The sequence below is a fragment of the Pseudorca crassidens genome, chromosome 3 (genome assembly GCF_039906515.1).
Source record: "Pseudorca crassidens isolate mPseCra1 chromosome 3, mPseCra1.hap1, whole genome shotgun sequence".
Taxonomy (NCBI): Eukaryota; Metazoa; Chordata; class Mammalia; order Artiodactyla; family Delphinidae; genus Pseudorca; species Pseudorca crassidens.
The window spans coordinates 152889646-152903703 of record NC_090298.1 but is presented as its reverse complement, the minus strand read 5'-3'; the positions used below and the strand labels follow the sequence as shown (position 1 = coordinate 152903703).

Below are 14058 nucleotides of genomic sequence, written 5' to 3'. Positions count from 1 at the left end.
AGAATTTGATTAAGAAGAATGATTAACTCCCGGCACATCTAGGCCAAGCATACTTCATTCTTGATTGGCCTGAGAATAGGACACCACCTCATGACAGCAATAATATAATGAAAACACAAGCAGATTAAATAATCAGTTTGGGTATAGATGCATCTTCATCTATCTTTAGGAAAGGTATGGAAAAGAATTTAGAACACAGGTTAAGAATGAGGTCATGAAGAGAAAATATGACCTATGTATACAAGTATTAACCTGAGCCTAAACACTAGAGGAATATTTTTAGTACTGATCAATTACTGCTTTTATCACTGGCTTGGCTGAAGTCCATATGGGGCATTAAATCGTGCAAATACTTTTTCAAGTAGACTAACCCAATCTACTCTTGGATTGGAGCTTAGGAAGACACGTTAGGAAACAGAAACTCAAGATCGGGAAAAGTTTGATGTGCTTGCTTTCTCTGTTGGAACAGGTTTCAAGTAATCTAAGTCTCTTGAAACATTCTCTCTGGCATAGGAGGCACAATGTAGGACGCACAATGTTTAGGAAATCAACACCAAAGGCTTCACATAGAAGATTTTGTGTAGTCCTCAACTCAGCTGTACCATGTATAAGTTATAATTCCCGTTTTATTGATGGGTTAACCAAGGTTTAGAGAAGTTAGGTGACTTGTTCAGGGTCACAATAACTAGATTAGTAGCACCAACTTCATATACTTCAGACCTGATTTTAAAGTGGGAAGGGAGCGATAAAGTAGGAGACTGGGATTGACATATGTACACTACTATACATAAAATAGATAACTAATAAGGACCTACTGTATAGCACAGGGAACTTGTCTCAATACTCTGTAATGACCGATATGGGAAAAGTATCTAAAAGAGTGTAGGTATGTATATGTAAAACTGACACACTTTGTTGTAGAGCAGAAACTAACACAGCATTGTAAATCAACTGTACTCGGATAAAAAATTTTTTAAAAAGTGAACCATGAACAAATGGCCATAAATAAGCAATGTCTTAAGAGACTGTGACTGGTTTTCAAAGGAGTCAAATTAATTTTTATCAAAGGTAGGGAAGGGGTAAAGAGAAGATCAAGGTAGGTTATCTCATGATTTTGGTTAGATGGAAGTTCTGGCATTAAAGATAAAGTGATTGAAGAGTGACACAGAAATTCTAGGGAGAAATTCTTGGGCTTCCCTGGTGGCGCAGTGGTTGAGAGTCCACCTGCTGATGCAGGGGACGCGGGTTCGTGCCCCGGTCTGGGAAGATCCCACATGCTGTGGAGCGGCTGGGCCCGTGAGCCATGGCTGCTGAGCCTGCACATCCGGAGCCTGTGCTCCATAGCGGGAGAGGCCACAACAGTGAGAGGCCCGCGTACCGCAAAAAAAGAAAAAAAAAAATCTAGGGAGAAATTCTTGACCACACTAGAGGAACAGAGCTTGTCAGGGTAAATAAGGATCTATGGCTTCCAGGCAACTGGCTAGAGAACACAAAGAGATCATACCCATAAAATCTAACATGTTAGCTGTGATTTCATCCACCATCACAACTCTCTCACTGTTAAAGACGTCCTGCTAATGTAAATGTAAATGAGACTGAAGAATTAGTTCCACAAATCGAGCTACCGATGAATTAACCCCTCTTACCTTCCACAGTACATTGTCCTCAAGCCCAAGGGTCCATTAACTGAACACACAAATGGAGCTTCACAACCCTCAAAATCTTCTCTGTATGCTGCGCCCAGATGCTCACAGTGTTCTTCCCCTGTGACCACGTGGAAAATCCTCCTGGCATTTAAGATCATCTCCCTCAAGCCTTCCTGTCAGAAAGAGAACAGCCCTAAGTGAAATGCTGCAAATCAATGAGTTGGTAAACCAGCTACAGATACAGTGTGTTACAGCCCATCAGACCTCTGAAAGTCTCCCTCTCTGAAGATGTAAGAATGAAAGAGACACATCTGAACTAAAACCCAGAGAAGCATTTGCTATGCAGGCAAGTTCAGATGACCTTTTTAAATGACAAGAATATTTCACTTCTGATTCTGACCTCAGAAACAGATTTCAAACTGAGTTTCAGTAAAGAGGCTATAAATTATAGTAATAAAATACAATAGAGCCAACAATTATTGAGAACTTGGGTGCCTGGCACTGAGCTAAGTGTATAACATGCATGGTATCATTTAATCCCTTACACCTTCCTAATAGGTTGGTATTATTTTTAATGTCATTTTACAGAAGTGGAAGGAGGCATTCCTCTGCTTCTGTAGTGAAGTGAAGTGAAACATTCTCCCCAAGATAACAGAATTGGTTTTACAGCCAGATTCAAATGCATATCCGTATGGGTACAAAGTCTTTGTTCTTCAAACACTAGACCACACTGCTTCAAAACAAAGACCAGAAACCAACACAGAGACAGTGGGTCACTTCTCAGTACCTACTGTATGCTGGGTACTCTATCAAGAAAAATATTCATAATAGTAAGGATACTCTGGTGTCAACAAGGCCTGTCTAGGACATGTTGGAACTCAACTCATGAGAGAGTCTGATTAATTTCTCTGAGGTAAGAGTTGTTCTGGGAGGCAGGATCCAATTCTGATTGTTTAATAAGGACTAAATTTATCCAGAGACAAAGGTGAAATGGGAAACATTCTGTACAAGAAATGACAGCTGCTGCTTGAAGGGAGAAGACAGAGGAATTGTGTATAATCTCCTGTGGGCTTTCAAATAAACCACTGGGCTAAAAGTATGCTTGGAATAGATCAGATGGAGAAAAGCATCCTGGATCTTGGAAACCACTGAACAATCGTGGGCTGGAGGACCGTGGACTGGTAGGCTTGATTGCAGCATCAATACACTGAAATATTTATGTTATTTAGTAGGAGACTGTTATTCTTTCACTTTTTATAAGAGAAATACAATTGACCTTTGGGAAGTCTGATGACAGGAAAACAAGTATAAAGTGATGGCTGGCCTTATCAAGTTTAAATATTTGAAAAGGTATAATTCATGTAAATGTTTAGCCTGTTTTTAATTGTGCAAGGGCAAAACCTGCCTAGGTTGGTATTTACTTTTCTAATTAGAAAAGCTTGAGTGATGTGAACAATTAAGATAATACAATACCTTTACAAGATAATTAATCTTTTCTTTGGGATTCATCTTACCACATCCCAAGCTGATGTGATTTACCTCCCAGTTAAGGATATGTTAGAATGTAATTGGAGCCATTTGCTCTATCAGAGAAGAAAAGATCATGGAATTTGCATCTCATATATCTAGAAATTAAAACTGAAGGACTGACCACTTGACACCACAGAAGTTCCTGAAGTGAAGCCTGCTGAGCTCAATTCGCTGTGGTGGCTAAATGAATCCTCTATTCAATTTGAATGCATGATGAAACTCCTATTAGAACATTGCAGTGTAATAATCGACAACATAATGAAACTGCCAAAGACAAAATGCAAATACCTCTCTAGTGACCCTTCAGAACTATACTCTGTACTTAGAAAGAAGCAAATGCCATTGCCAGACATGTAGCATTCCCCTTTATTCTACCTCCCCTCTACCCATCAGGGAATGCTGAGACATTCTTTTGGATACCCATTCCTTTAGAATCAAACACTTGAAATTCAGCAGCAATGGTAGGTTGCAGAATTTGGAATGGTATATAGATTCAACTAGCAAGAGTATTTGAAAATTACTACTACTATCTCCTAACACTCTCACTTTATAACAGAAATGTATTTTTAGTATTAAAAATTTGGAGGGATATTATCTTAGGGTAACAATTTCATAGAGTAATTTAGCTTCATCAAACAAAACTGATGCTTTTAGTTTTGGGGGTTTGCTTCTGATCTGTGAAAACTTGATTAGGCATCAGCACTGATCTTTGGAAATTACTAATCTACATACAATGGCTTTTTAAAATAATAAACCTCTCAATCCATTATAATTTGGCCTCTAATCCTTTTAGGATGTATGACTAGTAATGTCTTCAGTTGCTGACTCAGTGGTCTCTCGTCTCCTTAATCTAACTGGAGCTCTCATCAGTGTTTGTTATAGGTTGTCACTTCTTCCATCTTGAAAAACCTCTCTTTTTAATTTCAAGTACCCCACGCACAAGAGTAGGTTTCCTCTCTGGTGTCATTTTTTCTAATTCCCCTCTTTAGCGTCCTCTTCCTTTATTGTTGAAAGGCTTTTGTTTTTTCGGGGTTTTGTCTTAGTTCCCCCTTCCTTTCTTACTGTGCACACTCATCCTGGATAATCTTTCATATTCCTATGGCTTTAACGAATCACAAATCTTGACACCTAGTCCACACCTCGCTTCTGAGTGTCATATCTGTATCTCCAACCATTAGATATGTCTACTTGAATGCCACAAAAGCACTTCAAACTTATCAAGTCCCCAAATGAACTCATCATTTCTCCCTATCCTTTTGAGATCCCCGACTCTATAAGTAGAATTACTGTCTCCCATTGTCCAAGTCACAAACCTAGATATCGTTTGACTCAGTTACCAAGGCCCATTATTTCTGCCTCTTAAGTCAGGCCACCATTACCTTGAGCTTTGATTCCTTCTACAGCTAGCTAAATAGTGTTCCCCACCACCAACTTCATCCAACCATTCTCTGCACTGTAACCAGAACACGTTTTTAAAGCACACGTGATTATTCCACTTACTGCCGATGCTCCAATGGCTCCCCCATTATCCTCTGGATAAGGTCCAGACTCCTTGACCGGGCTTATAAAACCCTGTGCCACTCATGAGCTGTTCTTGCTTACAGCTCCAGCTGACTAATTGTTCTACAATCTCTTTTATCCCTCCTTCTACCTGCATTCAACATTAGAGAATGTTCAACTTGTTTCATATACATATGGGATTCTAATCAATGCAATGGTTTTTATTTCTCTTTACTGAAATACTTGTAGAGACCAAGGATATGTATTTTACAAAATTATAATGATGCAATGAAATACAGCAGTCAGGAGCATGGGCTTTAAAATCACAAACCTGGGTTTTAATCCTGACTTTTCTAAATTATATCCATGTTATCAATCATATTAGTCAACTACTTCAAGCCTTAATTTCCTCATATGTAAAATGGGGATAATATTACTACCTGTGTTTCTAGAGTTGCTATTTGGATAACATGAGGTAATGCTAGTTAAATGTTTAATAAAATTGGTCCCATAGTGTTGTTGTAGTTTTTGTTTTTGTGTGTAAAGCATTTAAACTACTTATTCTAATATTCTCCATAATTTTTATTTAACCTCATCTCTCCTCACATATTAAAGTAAACCTTTTCTACTGTTACCTATCCTGGACAATCTCAGGCCCCAAATAGACAATATTAGTTCCTTCCTGTTTGGGCTATTTTCCCATCTGGAACTCATTCTTCTCTTCCTCCAACTTGCTGATTGAAATTCCACTTTTCTCATTTAGGTTAGTTTAGGTTCCTCCTTCTCCGTGAAGCCTTCTCAGATGTCTATTATTCAACTGGATCTTTCCTTTCTCAGAGCTCCTCTGATAATTGATGCTATAGTACACACATTGTCTTAGTTCTTCAATCACTTCACATGCATAAAAAAATCAACCTCCTTCACCTCTCTCAGCAGCATCTTGTGTCTGGATGAATACATATTTGAACTGAATTTCTGAGTGGCCTCTACAATGCATCATCTTTTTCCTATCCCCCACCCCCTTTGACAGGTACTTTCAACTACTATTTCTAGATCCTTATATTAAATGTTACTTGTTAATGATGATACTGAAATTTCTTCTTTTTTTTAAGCACATACACAAAAAAGAAATGGCGCTTTTAAGTTTGTTTGTTTTTTTTTTACTTACAATTGAAACTCTAGCTTCTGCAGTTTACCCCAAAACAAAAATTTCACACTGATTTCTGAATCTTACCCTCTTTGGATGTCTTGTAGGTTTATTATTACTTTGCATTTTCAAAATTTTTAACCTGTATGGAACAGTTTTACAGGTGTCATTCTTTCTCAGGAAAGGTAGATTTTTATTACCTTACAAGGATGACAAATGCAAGTCCGCAGCATAATATAATTTTATTAAACACATTAAATGCTCAGCATCTCTCCTCTGCACCATTTGCTATGGTGGACAGATACCCTTACCAAGGAAGGGAGGGCTGTTAAGGTGATGGAATGTGAATTTTTTTCCTGTACTATTTTCTCTTAAAATTCTAGCTTTAGATAGCAGATCACATCTCCACAGAGGAATGTAGGCCTCCCTTTACATTCTCTCTTTCTATACAAGTCAGACACTATAAATTTCTTATTTCTTTCTCTAAACTTCCTCATCCTCTTATTCACCATTAAAAGTTTCTTTCCAGAAAACTGTCTTTTAGGTAGCATTTTGCTTTGCATCAAAACCAGAGATCTAATCATGGTGGGTCTTGAAAAACATGCAAATATTCACTTGAATATAGACATTTCTCTTTTGCCTTTTGCCAGGACTGTTTATGGTTGGTTTCAAAAAAAGATTTGGAACTTCTCAGGCTATGGACTAAAAAGCATTTTTCATTTTCCGGCTCCTTCCTTTACATGGAAAGAATTGATATCTTTGAAAATAAAAAAGGAGATGTGCCATTTTGGTGTAGGTTTTATATTATAAAGTTCTATATTTTGCACTATGTCCAAAATGACAAGGAGTTGTTTTAAAAGTCAGCTTCCATGAAGTACCTTGGAGAAGAGTGTGTGTGTGTGTGTGTGTGTGTGTGTGTCTGCTTCTCGTGGAAGCAGAGAACAGGTAGGGCTTTACTTTCTACCCAACAATAAACAAAGCAATGTTAAGTCTGTTAAATTTTACTCTTTTATTGACTCCCTCTTTAAGATGGCCAAAAAGAAGAATTCTGTAGCAATTGGTTTAAAAAGCCCAAAATAGTAAGAATAATTTCAGTTGATCAAAACAGCATGGGACATGTTATATGTGACCGAGCATGCTTTTGATACCAGTTCCCTAAAAGGAATTTGCATTTTGAAATTTTCAGACTGAACTACTTAAAATGTGAACTGAGTCTGTTATTCCTATGGGCATCTCCTCTGTCGTTGGTTTTAGTGATTACTCTGTCACTTCTTCTTTAATTTCTATACTTTAATGAGGACATGCAAGTGTGCCTATGGAATTTTCCTATTAATGTCGGAGGGATTTAAGAACTGACCATAGTGTAAGAGAAAAAAACCTCTCTTCCAGGTTCAGCATTCTATTTAATTCTGTAGCTAGTGACAGAGCTGAGAGCCACTTGATAGGAAGATTCAGCTTCTGCTCCAGGCGTTTCCTCTGGGACCTTTGGGATAGAACTAAGCACAGCTATCTGTAAATCAGCTTGTCCATTTCTGGGCCACCCAGCGTAATTGGAAGCACTGACTCTAGGCCATTTCACCCTTGGGTAGGAATGATGAAGTCGGGGTTTCTAATAATTGCATCTGATTACTGTCTCCAGTTTGAAGACAGAGAATGAAGCAAAAATGAATGAGCATGTCCATCCCATGTGGGGTTATTTGGGGCCAGTTATCATGGAGGAAGGAATCTTTGGTTTGGCTTGAGATTCCTCTTTAATTTCTTTTTTTAAAAAATAGGTGAAACGTTTAATTTTCAGAGTAGGAAATCATACTTAGCATCTTTGTTATAGGATTCCCCTGTACAAACAGTGCAACAGACAGAAACCGTATAGGTGATGGTCTTCAGGCCATCAACATGCTCTTACACTTGTCACGAGAAGGGTTAGCCAATCTTATATTGATAAATATCAGGAAGAAGATCTCAGATGAATGATAGAATTCAATACAGATGGCTACAATGTTCAAGTATATGTGTTCCATTTGTGCTAAAATAATCTTTAATATTCCAAGTGAAAACAACAAAACAACAATAAAGTTGGGCTTGGGTTTAAACCATTTTAATGTAAGTCTGATCCTTGTATGCAGTAATGATAATAGTATCCTATTGGGAAAGAGTGAATTGTATTTAAACAATAATTGCAGACAAGTGACATGTAAATCAATATGTGAAAAGGCATCAAGCTGCATAGATTATTCATTTTCTGCTATGTTCTTCTCTGGGTTCATGCTCTGAAAATATGATTTATAGTGTGATTTTAATGAGTAACGTTCTTTTGGATATGACTGTTTCATAGAAGTTAAAAAGGTTTAATTCTAGTAGTACCGAACACTTTAAAAATGTGACTATGAAATTACCACAAAACTGAATTTGTTTTAGAGAAATGATGAGGATGCACATGTAAGAAGTTTATAAATATTATGTTACCTTGGAAACAGTTACTAATTTGTTGTACAAAGTGATGTGTTTTTTATATGGAAAAAAGTGGCAATTTTATTTTTAAAGATGACTTTAAATCCATAGTCATGCTTCTCTTCATAATTGAATGAATCTTTTGCCTTTAAAGATTCATGTGGGGAGGGAAAAGCATGATTGTTGCTTCAATTTTTTGAGGGCTTGTGGGAATAAACAAGGCTGGAAAAATAAAAGATGACTTTAAAATATACAAAAAGGACAGGTGCTGAGACACAGAAGGAACTTGGTCTAGATGCTGTAACGCTGCACCAGGGGACAGAAAATAATAGAGGAACAGTTGTTTGTTCTGCACGTCAGTGGAAATCAGTGTGGAATTTGATGCAATCTGAACCCATAAACCAATTTATAAAATTCTTGGTGTAATGAATTCTCTTGCCCAATCAGGCATAAAGGCTGAGCTTTATACTAATTTTGACATGGTGGTAGAATATAATATCTGTACTTGATAGTACAGATGAAGGAACTGAACTGTGCTTTAACACCAGAGGTTAGCAGAAATCTTGTGAAGTTCTCAGCCATTAAATGTGTGTACTTGAATAATTCCTACCACAATCTTAATGTCAAGAAGACCCTAGCTGACATCTGTCAAGAAGACCCTAGCTGACATTATTAAAATGTTAATAATTTACCCTATTAAGAATTACAGACAGAAATATTTTTTTCTTTGAAACATAAGAATGAAATTTTACCTATTTAAGGTATACAAATGAACACTCTAAATAAAGCTTAGTCTCTATATAGTCTATATATATATGAGTACAAGAAGATGATTAATATGGAGTTACCATCATTTCAGTTACTAACACCTGGTCTACTTGATAACTCTGGTAATTACATGTAAAAATACTAAGTCTGATCAGTGGCCTCAAGGAAAAAAACAGACTACAGCTAAAATCCACTTAAATTTCTTTATAATTCTGTAAAGCAGTAAACTTATTTTATAATATCATGCCTTTAGGGAATCTTTATTACATTAACTATGACATAATATCTTTTTCCTTAAACCAATTTTTAATGTTTCTAGATGTGTACAGTTAAAATTTCATATATTAACACTAACAGGAAGAAGAGAAAGCTATAATTATTGAAATATAAATGAATAATGAAAGATTTTAATTACAGAATAATAAAAAAATGAGTGTCCTTTTAAATCAGGCATAAAATAGAGGTGTCTTCAAATTAACTACTGGGTATCCTAGAAAATGCAATAAGATAAGAAAAAATATATATATAAGAAGTAAGAAATTGAAAAAGGAGAGACAAAGCAGTTGTTATTTGTGGATTATATGATAATCCACATATTGACTCTAAAAGAATTTGCAGATAAAATATTAGCATTAGAGAGTTCAAGGTTACAAGATCTGAGATATGAATACAAAAATCACCAACATTCCTACATATCAGCAATAACCAATTAGAAAATAAGAGATCCTACTGGTAAAAATGTAAAATGTATGAAGAAATATATCTAACAAAATAGGTACAAGAACCTTATGTAGCAAATTATAAAGCACTTGCAGAACACAGAAGTAAAACTCCTTAAATCAATAACTAAATTCAAAGTGATTTCAGTCAAAATCACAACTGGGTTTTTCACAACACATAACAAACCAATTGCAAAGTTCATATGAAATAACAGAAGATGGAGTAGATGCAGGTCTCCCTATTTGTTCCATTAAATACAGCTAAAACCTTGCAAATTACATATTTAAACACATGCGCGCGCGCGCACACACACACACACAAGAAAACTCTGAAAGAGAGAGAAGGTAGGCAAGCTAGGAACATTGGGACCTGATTAGCCATATTGTAGCATGTTCCTAGAGTTTTCTTTTTGCCTCATATATCTTGGACTGAGTGAAGAAACTTTCAACCTAGAAATGCCAGTGGGTAAAGACAAATTTTAAAAAGAGCCCCACAAATGTTTACTCTCTCTTGCCAAAGGATTAGGAAAGGGGCACCCTAGTAAAGCAGAAAACTTTTAGACAATATTTGCCCTATTGCAGCAAAACACCCCAGAGAAAACTGTTGCCCTATTCCTACTCCCATAAGTCATCAGAAAAGTAAAAACTAAAGAGAGTGGCAAGACTGGCATGTTTGTGGAACAACCAGATAGAACTTTCATCTGTTGCTGATGATAGTCTCATTTAATTTAACCACTTCAGATAGCAATTTGGGAATATTTAGTAAAGCTGAAGATTGGCATACACTTTCACATAGCAATTTTACTTTTAAGTGTATCCCTAGTTAATAACTAATACATATACATAAGAAGATAAGTATAAGAATTTTTATTCTAGAACTATTGGTGTGATGGTTAGTTTTCATGTGTCAATTTGACTAGACCGTGGGGTGACCAGATATTTGGCTAAACATTATTTCAGAGTGTGTCTATGAGGGTGTTTCTGGATGAGATTAGCATTTGAATCAGTAGACTGAGTAAAGCGGATAACTTCCCACAATGTGGGAGGACATCATCCAATCGGTTGAGTGCTTGAATAGAACAAAAAGGTGACAAAAGGGAGAATTCAGGCTCTTTCTCTGCCTGACCACTTGAACTAGGACATTGGTCTTCTCCTGCCCTCATAATGGGACTTATACTCTATGTGTGTGTATACTATACATCTATATCTATGTATCTATCTATGAACCTATGTATCTGTCTCCTATTGATTCTGTTTCTCTGGAGGACCCTAACAAAACTGGCTTTTTTTTTTTTAAGGTGGCTATAACTATATCAATAGCCTATCAACAAGAAATAAATTTATAAAATATATTAAATAATCCTTTGTATAAATACCAGTTACAATAAACTAGAACTGCACAGATACATGTCTCATAAAAATATTAATTGAAAAAAAGAAGATGAATGTATGTACAGGACAATATTATTTATGGAACGGTTTATGTTGTACAGTATGACACCACACTTTTAAGATGTCTATGTTTTACATGAACTGATACAAAATTAACCGTAGATGACATATGAAAAAGTTAAAAATATATTTTAATCCCTGTGGCAACTACTTAAAATGAAAATAAGCATAAGTAATAGCCAATGTAGAAATTAAAATGGAAATTAATGTGATGTTACTGAAACACAACTCTGTTTTTTTCAGTGTGGATTGGGAGTCCTTCCCCACTTTTCCAAATTCTCCCCCAAATGTGGAGTTTAAGGTGCTGATGTGTGTGTATTAAACTAGAAAGCCTGGGGAAAAAATGGAATTTAAAAAATTAAAGTTTTAAAAAACAGGCAAGGAGAAACCAAAGAACAAAACAACAGCAGCAACAACAAAGGAAAGGAGACAGTAGAAAACAAAGTGGTAGAAGCAAACCAAGCTTATCAATAAGCACTTTAAAGGTTAATGGACTAACTAATTAAAAGGCAGAGAGTGTCAAAATGATTTTAAAAAACAGGATCTAACTACACCCTGTCACAATGTGCTCTATTTAATTATCTTACAATCATCATTTCATAGAGTGATTGTGAATTATCTCCAACTCCCAAATACTACAAAGGCTATAATATAAATCAGTGCAATTGTACCGTAAATCTAAAAGTAACAACCACCTTCATGCTTTCTTTTCTTTTTCTTTTTGTTTTCACTCATCTCTAAGATGTTGTCCCCAGGGTAGAGCATCTCCAACTATATTCTGCTCTTTTATTCCAATTGCCAGAAGAGAGCTCTGAGTAGCCCACCTCCTGGCCAGCATATCTTTTTTTTTTTTCCTAACTTTTTTATTGTGGTAAAATACACATAATATAAAATTTACCATTTTAGTGTTAAATAGATTCATAATGTTGTGCTGCCACCATGACCATCATCACCAGAAGTCTTTTCATTTTGTAAAACTGAAACTCTATACCCATTAAATAATAACTGTCCATTCCCATTTACCCCCAGCCCCTGGACACCACCATTCTACTTTTAGTTTCAACGAGTGACTTCTCTAGGTACCTCATGTAAGTGGAATCATACAGTATTTGTCTTTTTGTGACTGGCTTACTTCACTTAGCATAATATCCTCAGGGTTCATCCATGTTGTGCATATGTCAGAATTGCCTTCCTTTTTAAGGTGGAATAATATTCCCTTGTATGTCTAGTCATCCCTCAGTATCCTTGGAGGATTGGTTTCAGGAGTCTCTGCAAATACCAAAATCCATGGATGTTCAAGTTCCTTATATAAAATGGCATAGTACAATGAATATAGTTGGCCCTCTGTATCTGTGGATTTTGCACCCATGGATTCAATCAACAGTGGATTGAACTTTCAATTTTGGTTGGTTGAATCTGCAGAGGCAAAGCCTGCAGATACAGAGGACCAAATGTATACACCACATTTTGTTTATCCAGTCATCTGTCAATGCTACTATGAACATGAGTGTACAAATAACTCTTCCAGGCCTTCTTTCAATTCTACACCTGGAATTAGAACTGCTGGACATATGATAATTCTACTTTTAATTATTTGAAGAACCAGCATACTGCCTTTCACAGTAGCTTTACCATTTTACATCCCTACCAATAGTGTACTGGATTCCATTTTCTCCACATCCTTACCAACACTTGTGATTTTCTCTGTGTCAGTTTATTTGTTAGACAGTATTCATCCTAATGTATTTGAACAAGTATCTTATTGTAGTTTTGATTTTCATTTTGGTAATGAACAATGATGTTAAACATCTTTTCACATATGTGTTGACCATTTGTATGTCTTCTTTGAGAAATATCTATTCAAGTCCTTTGCCCATTTTTTGAATAACATTCTTTGCTTTTTTGTTGTTATTAGGAGATCTCTATATATTCTAGACATTAATTCCTTATCAGATAAATGATTTGCCAATATTTTATCCCATTCTGTGTGTTACCTTTTTACTTGGTTGATAGTCTTTTGATATACAAAACTTTTTAGTTTTCAGTGCAATTTATCTGTTTTTTCTTTTGTTGCCTGTGCCTTTGGTATCATATTCAAGGAATCATTACCAAATCCAATATTGTGAAATGTTTGCCCTATGTTTTCTTGAAGAGTTCGATAGTTTTAAGTTTTACATTTAGATCTTTGATCCATTTTAAATTAATTTTATATATGGTGTTAGGTAAAGGTCCAACTTCATTTTTTTGCATGTGGATGTTCAGTTTTCCTAGGAACATTTGTTGAAAATACTGTCCTTTCTTCACTGAAAGGTCTTGGCACTTTTGTCAAAAATCATTTGATCATGTATGTGAAAGTTTATTTTTCTGGGCTCTCTGTTATATTCCTTTGGTCTATATGTCTGCCTTTATGCCAGTACTGATTACTGTAGCTTTGTAGTGAGTTTTGAAATCAGGAAATGTGACTCCTCCAGCTTTATTCCAAGATTGTTTTGGCTATTCAGGGTGCTTGAGTTTCCATATGAATTTTAGAATGGGTTTTTCTATTTCTGCAAAACAAGTCATTGGGCTTTTGTTAGGGATTGCATTCAATCTGTATATCACTTTAGGTAGTATTGACATCTTAACAATACTGTCTTCTAACCCATGAACATGGGATGTGTTCCATTTATTTATATCTTTAATTTCTTGATTTATATACCACTAATCTTTTTAAAGATCCTCCTTGTATGTGACAAGTCACTTTTCTGTTGCTGCTTTGAAGAGTCCGTCTTTGTCTGTCTTTCAAAAATTTGATTATAACATGTCTTGATGCAGGTGTCTTTTAGTTTTTAGTTCAAATCCTTAATTG

The 14058-nt window shown here is 35.8% G+C and overlaps 1 long non-coding RNA gene and 1 other non-coding gene across 2 annotated transcripts in view; both read left to right on the top strand.

Moving 5' to 3' along the window:
* LOC137220892 (uncharacterized) overlaps positions 1 to 14058 on the top strand; it is a 318969-nt gene that overhangs the window by 156579 nt on the left and 148332 nt on the right. The window lies entirely within an intron of this gene.
* On the top strand, positions 8379 to 8495 carry LOC137222909 (U5 spliceosomal RNA). The gene has a single exon (XR_010942675.1). It is a non-coding gene; the product is annotated as a U5 spliceosomal RNA (small nuclear RNA).